We start from the raw sequence: 10587 nt of genomic DNA, 5'->3' as shown, positions 1-10587 counted from the left end.
GGAAATCCTGCCAAAGTCCATTGGCTGACCTAGTCTGCCTCGGAATCTCATCTGCCCAGATATCGGCTGGCAATGCTTGGCTGGTTTACCTCTGTGTTTTATTAACACAGCAGCAAGGTATGAATATAGTCACTGTAACTCACCAAATAGGAATTTGTCACAATGACAAAATAGTCCTTGACTAGCAGTTTAAAATATTTTTGAAAAATTTTCAGTCTCCAGCTATGAAAGCAACAATATAATGAGAACTATATTATTTCAATTGAGACTCTGATAGGGAAGTAAATGGGTTTGGAAAAGTCCTTAAGGCAAATAACTCTTTTCTGAGCAAAATCACCAGGTCTCAGAGAGAGCTCGGGAGTGGCCTTTCTCATTGAAGAGCTTCTGCTCAGGCAATTGGACAGGTATTCTCCAAAGCATGATGAGAAGTCGCCTGCCTGTTGGTTTCCATTAGCATTTGGTTAACATAATGCAGGACAAATTTAGATTCAAATACCTTGCCCTAAAATCTCACCCTGGAGCAGTTCTAGAATTTGCTATCATCTATGCAGAGGGAAAACCTGCCCATCACCTCTCCAGTGCAGTCCTGGGGAGCTGTCCATGGCTGTCCTGGGGCCAGGTGCACAGTGTAGAGAAGTGATGACGCACATCAAGGCACAATGAGCACTCAGATGATGCTTGTCACTGGAAACGAAGCTGTTTTTGTAGTGCCCAATAAAGCAGGTGGTGATGCAGCCAAGGAGGAAAAGATCAATGATTTTCCGAATAGCCCATGGCAGACAAACATCTTGTTATGTGTCCCTGGCATAGACATCTTAGGTAAAGTATGCACCCAGAAAGGACCACAGCCAAAAGCAACTTAGGGGATGGGTGTCCGTGCAGCAGCTAAGGCACCACTTGGAATGTTCACATCTCCTATCTGTGTGCTGTGCTGGCTGTTCCACTGTTGATCCAGTTTCCTGCTAATGTCCTGGGAAAAGCACTGGGAGGTGGTCCACATTCTTGGGTCCCTGCCACCCACCTGGGAGACCTGGAAGAAGCTCCTGACTCCTGGCCATCTGGGGAGTAGACCAGTGGATGGCAACACTCTCTTCCTCCCTCCTCCCACCCCTCTCCCCTCCTCCCCTTGATTCCCTCTACTCTCTCCCCTTCTCTCTTCCTTTCTCTCTTCCTTTCTCACTCTCTTCCCTTGTACTTCTCTCCCTCTCTCTGTTCCTCTCTGTAATTATGACTCTCAAATACACTAAAAAAAATTTTTTTTAGAAAATACAAGAAATGATTACCTTTAAAAGATCATCTACAATTCATCAGATCCATAAAATGCAACACACACACAAAAAACCCTCAATAGTGTATTGTTTACCAAACAATTTTCCTAGGGCACCCTAAACTCTGTGAATTTCCACTTGACTGATAATAAGGTTCTGTAACACCAATTTGCATGGAAGGTGATAGAGTCAGCTCAGAACTTAATGACAAGGCCGCCCAGGATCCCATACTGTCCCCCAAGGACATGCCACCTGGGGCTCCGTCCACGTCTTCAAGCTGGAGGTAATCCCTCCTTGGCTTGCTGGTCCACGCATGCCAACTCAGCCGGCCCTTCACACAGCCAAGCCCCAGGATTAATATGAAATTGTCCAATGGTTGCAACCCAAGCATCTGATACCTGCATGAATGGTCACACAGCTGAACAGAAAATTAACATCTACACCCCTCCACCTCCCATGAGAGGGGGGAGAAAAGGCCACTGTGCACCCCTGGATTAGTTCAAAACAAGAGCAAGAAATGACAGCTGCCAAGGAAAGACCCCGTTGTTGCATGCTGTTTTCTTCTGTGGATCTCATTTATGTGGCCAGTAATGGCTTCCTTGTCAGCACCTTTTAGCACCTGAGTTTAAACTCTCTAATAAGTTCTTTTTGATGTTTCAGTAAGCAGAAATTTGCTCGAGTGTGTGTGAGCGTGCATGTGGCCTATGTCTATATGAAGGCTAATATGAAGACAAATATAACCGCAGCTCTGAGCTTATGGTCTAGAAGAGGTGCCCACTTCAGGGGTGTCTGCTGTGTTCAAAAATAGGAATGTGGGGTCAAGATGGATAGACACTCCCAGGACATGTGCTAAGGCAGGAGAGAATGAGGAAGATTATTTTAGCAATTAGAGGGGATTTCAGTTTGGGTGAAAGGATGAGATCAGAGAACACTGGGCTTGCGCAGAAGGAAGGCTGGGGAAAGAGAATAGCAACTTCAGAGAAGACTGGACTTAGTTAACGCTCTCCTGTGACAATGAGGATGCCATGCTATGGGCTATCGACCTGGTTTAAGACTTAGCCCCTGTCTGCTGGAGAGCAGACCTGTAACTTCCATGAAAGACTCCAGAAAATAGACTATTCGCCCTGGCTTATTTACATAGAGCTGGATCAAGTCTGGGCGACTGGAGGCCAACAGGGAACCAGTCAGGAGGAATTGCCAGAGAGAAGGAAAAGCAAGGCAGGCCTGGGCCAGGTGGTGGTAGTGGCCCTGGGAACGCCCAGCAGCTGTCTCTCAGGACAAACACACGCCCATGTGATTCCACCAAAATGCAGAAAAGACAGCAGTAACATCCTGACCACAACAGAGGCAGCCAATGTGGGGGCCACCAACCCCAAGCCAGGTCCCCACCCCCAGGGGCTTGGGCCAAATGCCTGGATTGGCCTACACTCTTGGCATGCAGTGTGGGTTCTCTAACATAACACTGAAAGGGCACGACATGCATACACAGAAGAAGACACGAGTTCTTTAGCATCAGCAGGGACCTGGTGTGCGTAGGCCACCAACAAGCTAACCTTTCAGGACCAATGATGGCAGTGAGAGTAACAAGTAAGGATGGCACAGCGGGTGTGTGGCGCAACAGCTCCCGGGCACTTGTCCCTTTCATAGTCGTGATCTCAACCTCTGTGGTTGGAGCTGCCACATTGGGTCTGAGTTCAAGATGTTCTTTTTTTCTTTCCTTTTCTTTTTAGAGACATGTTAATGTGCCTGAGGGTTGGGTGTGTTGCATAACTAATATGTCTATTTACTCTGGGAGCAGTGGTGGAGTTTGGGGGGTTTGTTTCTTTAAGGATGGTTTCTTCTTCATTGAAAAGTTATTCAGTGATGGTGAGGTCAAGGTCAGCAGTCTCAGGCTGGAAGCCTCGTGAAGATATTGTCCTCACTTTCAAATGAGATTGCTGCAAAGCCTCATCAGTAGTAAGTGAAAAAACTCATCCATCTGTCTCACTGCTTCTTCTCTCACAGCAAAAGGAATTTTTTATCCTCTTACAAAGGAGTTGCATGCCAGGACACTTGGCCGCTTCCCTGTCCCAACCAAGCCATCAGCCATATTGTGTGAGCGTGTACATGTTCAGCTTGTTCCTGACAGCGGTAGAAGTCATGCTAAGACTAGAGAGAAAACAGCTGCCCCTTTCCTCATAGAGCTCACAGCCCAGTGGGAGAAGCTCACATCGGACTTGCAGATCAACATGGAGTTACACAGCCTCCCCAGCAAGACCGCAGCTGCTGTGATAATACAAATCAGACCCCTCATTGTCTGGGACTGCAGGGGCAGGCTTTCCTGAAAAAAAAAATGTTTTTAGTTCATCTAAAGAATTCCAGTAAGACTAGGGTGGGATCTGCTGGGCCATGAGTTGCTTCCAGGAGGAAGCCGACTATTCTAGGCAAAGGAAGGGGCACGTGCAAAGGTGCTGAGGCTAGGGGGGGAATGTGCTAAGTTTGGCGCCTAGAAAGGAGGCCTTGAGATGGGGAGAGATTGCATGAAATGAAACAAGACAGCTTGTGGTCCACAGTGAGGATGTGGGGTCTTTGTCCAGAGGGAACTACGACAATTATTATTATTATTATTATTATTATTATTATTATTATTATTATTTTAAAATGTTGGATGTCTAGCAATTTTGTAGCAAGTGGAGTGTGCAAATAAGTCTTGCTTTACATAAGAAAGTTAAAAAGACGTACAGAGGAGTGGGCACTAGGCTAGCCACTGTCTTGCCGTGTCACACATCACAGTGCTTGTGTTGGACTCCCAACTCCAGCTTCCTGCCGATACAATCCCTGGGTTCCTGCCACCTACAGGTGAGACTTGGAATGCATTCCTGGTCCCCAGCTTTGGCTGCAGCCCAGCCCTGGCCATTGAGGAGTAAACTGGCCATGAAGCACACATTCATTTCTTTCTCTCTCTTTTCCCTACCCAAAAAATTTAATAATAATGATTATTCTTAAAAAAAATAATAAATGCATCACTGGGGCTTCATGCCATAGCCTAGTGGCTAAAGTTCTCTTCTTGCATATGTCAGGATCCCATATGGGTGCCAATTCGTGTCGAAGTTGCCCCACTTCTCATCCAGCTCCCTACTTGTGTTCTGGGAAAGCAGTGGAGGACAGCCCAAAGCCTTAGGACCCTGCATCCTTGTGAGAGATCTGGAAGAAGCTTCTTGCTCCTTCCCAGCTTCTGAGTGACTCAACTCTGGCTGATGCAGCCTCTTGGGAAATGAATCAACAGACAGAAGATCTTCCTCTCTGTCTCTCCTCCTCTCTGTATATCTGTCTTTCCAATAAAAATAAATACATCTTTTAAAAATAAATAAATGCAGTATCACAAGATAGAATGCTCTCTCAAAATATTGGGAGTTTATGTATAGAAGCATCCTAGCAATTCATGTGTGGGTTATAATGAATACAAAGGTCTTGCAATAAGTTCCCTGAGAGTGCTTACAAGACAGCGCTGCAGGGGGAATGCTCAGCACAGCTTTTAGACTGTCTGTGAGGCTTGCTTCTTATGGCTTGCTTGGCCTTGAGTCCTGCCTCCACTTCCAGTTCCAGTTTCTTGCTAATGGGCACCCTGAGAGGCAGGGTTCTAGGTCTATGGTACCCATATGGAAGAACATAGATTGAGATCTGAATGCCTGGCTTCAGTCTGACCCAATCCTGGTTGTTGTAGGCATTTGGGGAGTGAGGCAGCGGATAGATCTCTCCATCTCTCTCTGTCTTTCTTAGTTCTAGCTGTACATTTTCTAAGGTTTAAAAAAAAAAGAAGCTAAAATTTTAAAACCTGTTGCTTTTTCATTAGAATAGAGATAGAACATGCAGAAAATTATATATTTATGCATTACCTGAAAGCGTAGTTACAGAGAAAGTGATGCAGACAGAGAGCGAGTTCTTCAGTCCACTGATTCTTTCTGTAAATGGCTGCAACTGGAACTGCAGGAGGACAAAGCCAAGAGCCAGGTCCCCCAGGTGTGGCAAGGACCCCAAGACTTAGGCTGTCCTGTACTGCCTTTCCAGGCACAAGAACAGGAAGCCACGTTGGAGATGGAGTGTCACCTAAACAAGACACCACTATGACAGGGCCTTGCTGCACCCCAACTCTGACCTCTGCAGTCCTCAGTAGGATGAAAATGTGCATTGAACATGAACTTTAGTACATGCTGCATGTGATTTGCTTAGACTATGGTCAGGCCATCGCTTCTCTTGCTGAGCCGTGTTCAGCCTCATCCTTTGTGCCTTCCACGAAATCAGTTTAAGACACTGAAAGTTGTTCCCACTTAGGAAGGATTTTTGCCAGTTAGAGTGTACCCCGAAACTGAATTGCTGCATGCAAGCAGCACAGTTACCTGAGCTGAGTGTGGACAGTCTTGCCCTGTGTGGTCCCTGGCTTCCTGCTACTGTCAGGCAGTGACAACCACAGAACAGCAAGTTGTTCTGCCTCGGTGCAGGAGGAAGGGTGAGCGTGGGGCAGGGAGCCGCAGCGTAGGAGGTGATGTGCAGGAACAAGGCAGGCGTTGAGCCCAGTGCCTGGAAGTGACTGGGGCAGCAGAGGGAGGCGGTTGCTCTGAGCTTCCCACAGGAGCAAATATCAGGGAAATCGCCCACCAAGCCTGTCCTGCCGCCAGAAGCCACTCCCTTCCTGAGGTTTGAACTACCGCTGGGGAAAATCCAAAAGCAAACAGACCCAGAGGAGTAGGAAAAAACAAACTTACAAAAGAGGTGCCTTGAATTTAGGACTTGTAACGTCCAAGGAAAGGACCTTAAAATCGGTGAGTATCCCAGGCACTGTTGATGGGAGAATACGTTGGTTTAGACTTCAGAAAACCAGCTTGACAATGTGCTATAAAATCACCCATACATTGGAAACCTGTAATTCAATTCCTCAAAACGTACTTTTGAAAACAATGAGAAATACACAAAGATCACAGCCTCACTTGTTCCAGTGACCAAAAGTTGAAGAAGGACTTAGAGTAACAATGCAATAAACTTTACTGTGTGCAGAAGATGAACTATTTGACAGCCACTGATAATCCTATCTTTAAAGAACGTTTAACCTCATAAAAAATGAGGTATTAAGTTTTTATAGCATCTTATGTAGCTGCATATACAGCCAAATTTCAATCACACATATGCATACTGTGGCAGACAACGGTGAGAGCAGTTCTATTGGAATGCTACTGACTTGCTTTGGAAAAAATATTTTCTGGATGCACATGCAAATATTTTAATAATGGGGGGAAGTGAAGCCAGCCTAGTGGAACAGTGGATTAAGACAATATCCATCTAAGAGCTAGTCTGCTTCTATTCCAGCATCCAGCTAACGTGCTTGGGAAAAAAGCAAAAGGCAGCCCAAGCACTGGGCCCTTGCCACCCGCCAGAGAGACACACATGATAGTATTCCAGGTTCCAAGTTTAACCTATCCATTCTCTCTCTTTTTTTTTTAATTTTTTGAAAGATTTATTTTATTGGAAAGTCAGATGTACAAAGAGGAGGAGAGACAAAGAGGAAGATCTTCATCCTATGTTTCACTCCCCAAGTGGCCACAACGGCTGGTGCAGAGCCAATCCGAAGCCAAGAGCCAGAAACTTCTTTCTGGGTTTCCCACGTGGGTGCAGGGTCCCAAGGCTTTGGGCCATCCTCAGCTGCTTTCCCAGGCCACAAGCAGGGAGCTGGATGGGAAGTGGAGCTGCTGGATTAGAATTGGCACCCATTTGGGATCCTGGCAATTTCAAGGCAAAGACCTTAACCACTGTGCTATGGCACCCGGGCCCTATCCGTTCTCTCTTACTGATAGCCTCTTAGGTTGCCCCCAGCTATTTTCTCTTAAAATAAAACTACAATGATTTGAGACATTCATAGTGGAGCTGCTGTGGACTAGGTGGGACCTAAAAACATTATTCCAGGCCCTTGCCTCCCACCTATAGAAGTGTTCTAAATACAGATACAAATATGACTTATAAAGTGATAAAATTTAAAAGGTGAAAAAGTCGTATATGGTTCATGCTGAGGAATAAAGTGGAACAGGAAGGGAAAGGTGGTAGAAAGGGAGAAAGGGGAAGGGAGAGAACAGGAGAGACAGAGAGCACTGTGCCAGTACTGTGGGCCGGAGGCAGACGGGGAGCACCCCTCCTCCTCCTGTGGTCCTGCTTCCTAGGGGCTTGGCAAGGGGCATGGCTTCATGGTACCATGCCCAGCCTAGGGGCAGTGCATCCTGCAGAGGGAGTCATTTGACTGACAGATAAATGGATAGGATTGCAAGGGATTGCGTTGATGTTTTCAGCTTCATAAACTTTTTCTCCCTGAATCCTGGTGGTCGCATCCAGCCCGCATGGCCCTCAGCTTGTAGCACAGCTATGCTACCCAGCCCCTCTGTGTGTTCTCCATCTAGTGTCCCACTAGAGGTCAGCAGTCTTGGATTTGGGTCATACCCCACCCCAGCACAATGACCTCATCATTACTTGTTTGTATCTGCAAAGAGCAGATACATCCAAGTTAGGTCATGTTCCCAGAGACTGAGGCTCAGTCTTGAACCTGTCTTCTGGGGAAAGACGATTCAGCCTCACACAGTCTCCATAGATGCAGTGCAATTACTGATATGGCCCCTGGGAAGGGACTCTGTCAATGTAAATCCACGGTGGGAACCTTCTGGATGGCCACCTTCCTTGGTCAGGGCAAATAATGATTGTGGAAGCGAGAAGCCATACTACAACCCTTTGTGTTTTGTGGTGGAGTTAAGCTGCCCATTAGACTGAAGCAAATCAAAATAACTGTGTTAGCGTTGCAATGTGGTCAGGATGTTACTCTTTGTAGTGTTTTGTGAGTGACTTTTGAGTGTGTTATTTACTCCAGAAGGATTTCAGGGTGTGTCTGATTGCTACTCTCCCTCGCTTGCACTGTTGGGCTGTCTCCCTTCCGTCCTGTCTCCACAGTTGCCCATAGGAAGGACTGCGGTCATCTTGTCAAAGCTCCCACAGCCTGAATCCCTCCCACCTTCCAACCCAACACCCACAAGTGACCATCTGTTCTACCAACCCTGAACAATCACATGAAGAAAGCCCTGTGATTTTATTTTAATATTTATTTATTTTTATTGGAATGGCAGATTTACAGAGAGAAGAAGAGACAGAGAAAGAGCTTCTATCTACTGGTTCATTTTTCAAATGATAAGAATGGCCAGAACTGAGCCAACCTGAAGCCAGGAGCCTCTCCTCCAGGTCTCCTATGCAGGTGTAGGGTCCCAAGGACTTGAGCCATCCTCTACTACTTCCCCTACCATAAGCAGCAAGTTGGATGGGAAGTGGAGCAGCCGGAACGCAAACCCATGCCCAAATGGGGTTCCACCACTTGCAGGCAAAGGATTAGCCTGCTGAGCCAAGGCACTGGCCCAGCCCTGTGCTTTTATACTGGGCTGGCTTATTCTCTGCATATCTGTCCTCCCTAATTTTAACTATTGAGATCCTACTTCTGATCGATGACTGTGTCAGTCCTTGCTCTCCCAGCAAGTCAGTAAAAACGTTCATGTAAATGTAGCCTCAGTCCTTGGATCAGTCTTGTACTGAAGATATCTCCCTGGAACAGTCTCCTTTCCAGACAAGAAGCTCTTGTCTCCTTATCATCACTGGAAAATTTATACATGAAAACACCACCAGATGTGATACCTGGCCATTGCTAATTTCACCCATTATCTGGTCCTGGGGAAAGAAAGTCATTATGCAACAGATGTAATAAGCTCTTTCCACAGCTAGCTAGCTCCAGGTGATCTCATTGCATGCAACCTTTCTGATGATGCTAAGGCTTGTTGTCGCGTAAAGGTGGCTTTGTAACTTTTGAGCTACTTAGCAATGAGGGGTGGTTTTATTACCACCACAGTGAATACCCCTGCCTATAAAGTGTGTTGAGAGTTTATTGGGTTCAGTGCTTCATGACTCACCTAAAGGACAATAGACAGGAGGCCAGCCACACACCAAGCCCTTGCTGGGGTCATGGTACATGCTTAACTGTGTGTTTGAGTTTGTGATCTGCCGCCTTTTGCAGGTTTCCCTTTGCAGCTGTGGGTCCCAGCTCCGTTCTGCTGTGTGGGGCTTAGCGTTGTGGGATGTGGGGAGGGAAGGGGTTATAATTTCCTGTATTTCTCATGTCAGTCACTCTGATCACCAGGTAATGATATACACAGTTAGTAAGACTCTGTGTAATGCTGCTGCTCTTCCTGAGTTAGGCAAACTGCAAGAATCCCATCTCATCAGCCACCTCCACCACGTTTCTGGTGGGAGTTTTGGCTTAGTTGCCTTTATTTTGATCGAAGATTTTGCTTTGAAGTAGATCAGCAGTAACTCTCTTGGTCTTTTCGTTCATCACCACTCTTGATGCTCTCATTACTTGAGACTTGCCCTTGGGTGAGCATGATGGTGCCGCCATGCTAAATTCTTTTGTTCCAGAAGCCTAAAATATTGTGCTAGTGGGAAAAACACACACAACACTAGGGTCTTCCTCTCAGCCCTCCCCACCTTATAAGGTACCCATTTGAGAAAAACCGTTTAAAAGGAAAAGCCCTCAACTATTTGCCCCAGTTGAAGAAGTTTTCCTTTTTCCAGCTGTATGGAGTTGCCTTGGCCTGGCAGGAAAGGAATGCTTATGAGCGAGACTTTTTATTGCCATCACCCATAAAGTCATCAGCTAACGGCAGCTGCCAACTTACTCTCAGATATCAGCTCTGCTGCTTGCTATGCTTGTTTTCCAGATAGCAGTCATTTCCAGGCAATGGGATTTCAAAAGGGTCTTTTAAAATGTGGATTCCGACTTGGTATGGTCAGTCTATTTTGCAGAGTAATAATGCTTTAAAAAAATCTATCACCACTCTTTCATTGAAGGATGCAAAGCCCACTTGACTACCAAAACGGAATGGGATGGGCCAGTGTTGTACAACAGGTTAAGCTGCATTTCATATTGGAATTGTTGGTTCAAATCCTGGCTGCTCCACTTGCATTCTAGCATTCTGCTAATGTGACTGTGTAGGTATTTGGGAAGTATCTGGGCCTTTGCCACCAATGTGGGAGGCTCAGATTATGTTCCCAGCTGCTGGCTTCAGCTCAGCCCAGCTCCAACTCCAGCTGTGTGGCATGTGGGAAGAGGACCAGAGGGAGGCAGATCTCTCTCTGTCTCTCCTGTCATTCTGACTTTCAAATGAATAAATAAATCCTTTTAAAAAACAGATACCTAGGACCCAGTGTGGTAGCCTAGTGGCTAAAGTCCTCACCTTGCATCTTCCCAGGATCGCATATGAGCGCCGGT

The sequence above is a fragment of the Ochotona curzoniae genome, unplaced genomic scaffold (genome assembly GCF_017591425.1).
Source record: "Ochotona curzoniae isolate NIBS_2020 unplaced genomic scaffold, NIBS_Ocur_1.0 contig_2754, whole genome shotgun sequence".
NCBI lineage: Eukaryota > Metazoa > Chordata > Mammalia > Lagomorpha > Ochotonidae > Ochotona > Ochotona curzoniae.
This window is presented reverse-complemented; position numbering follows the sequence as displayed.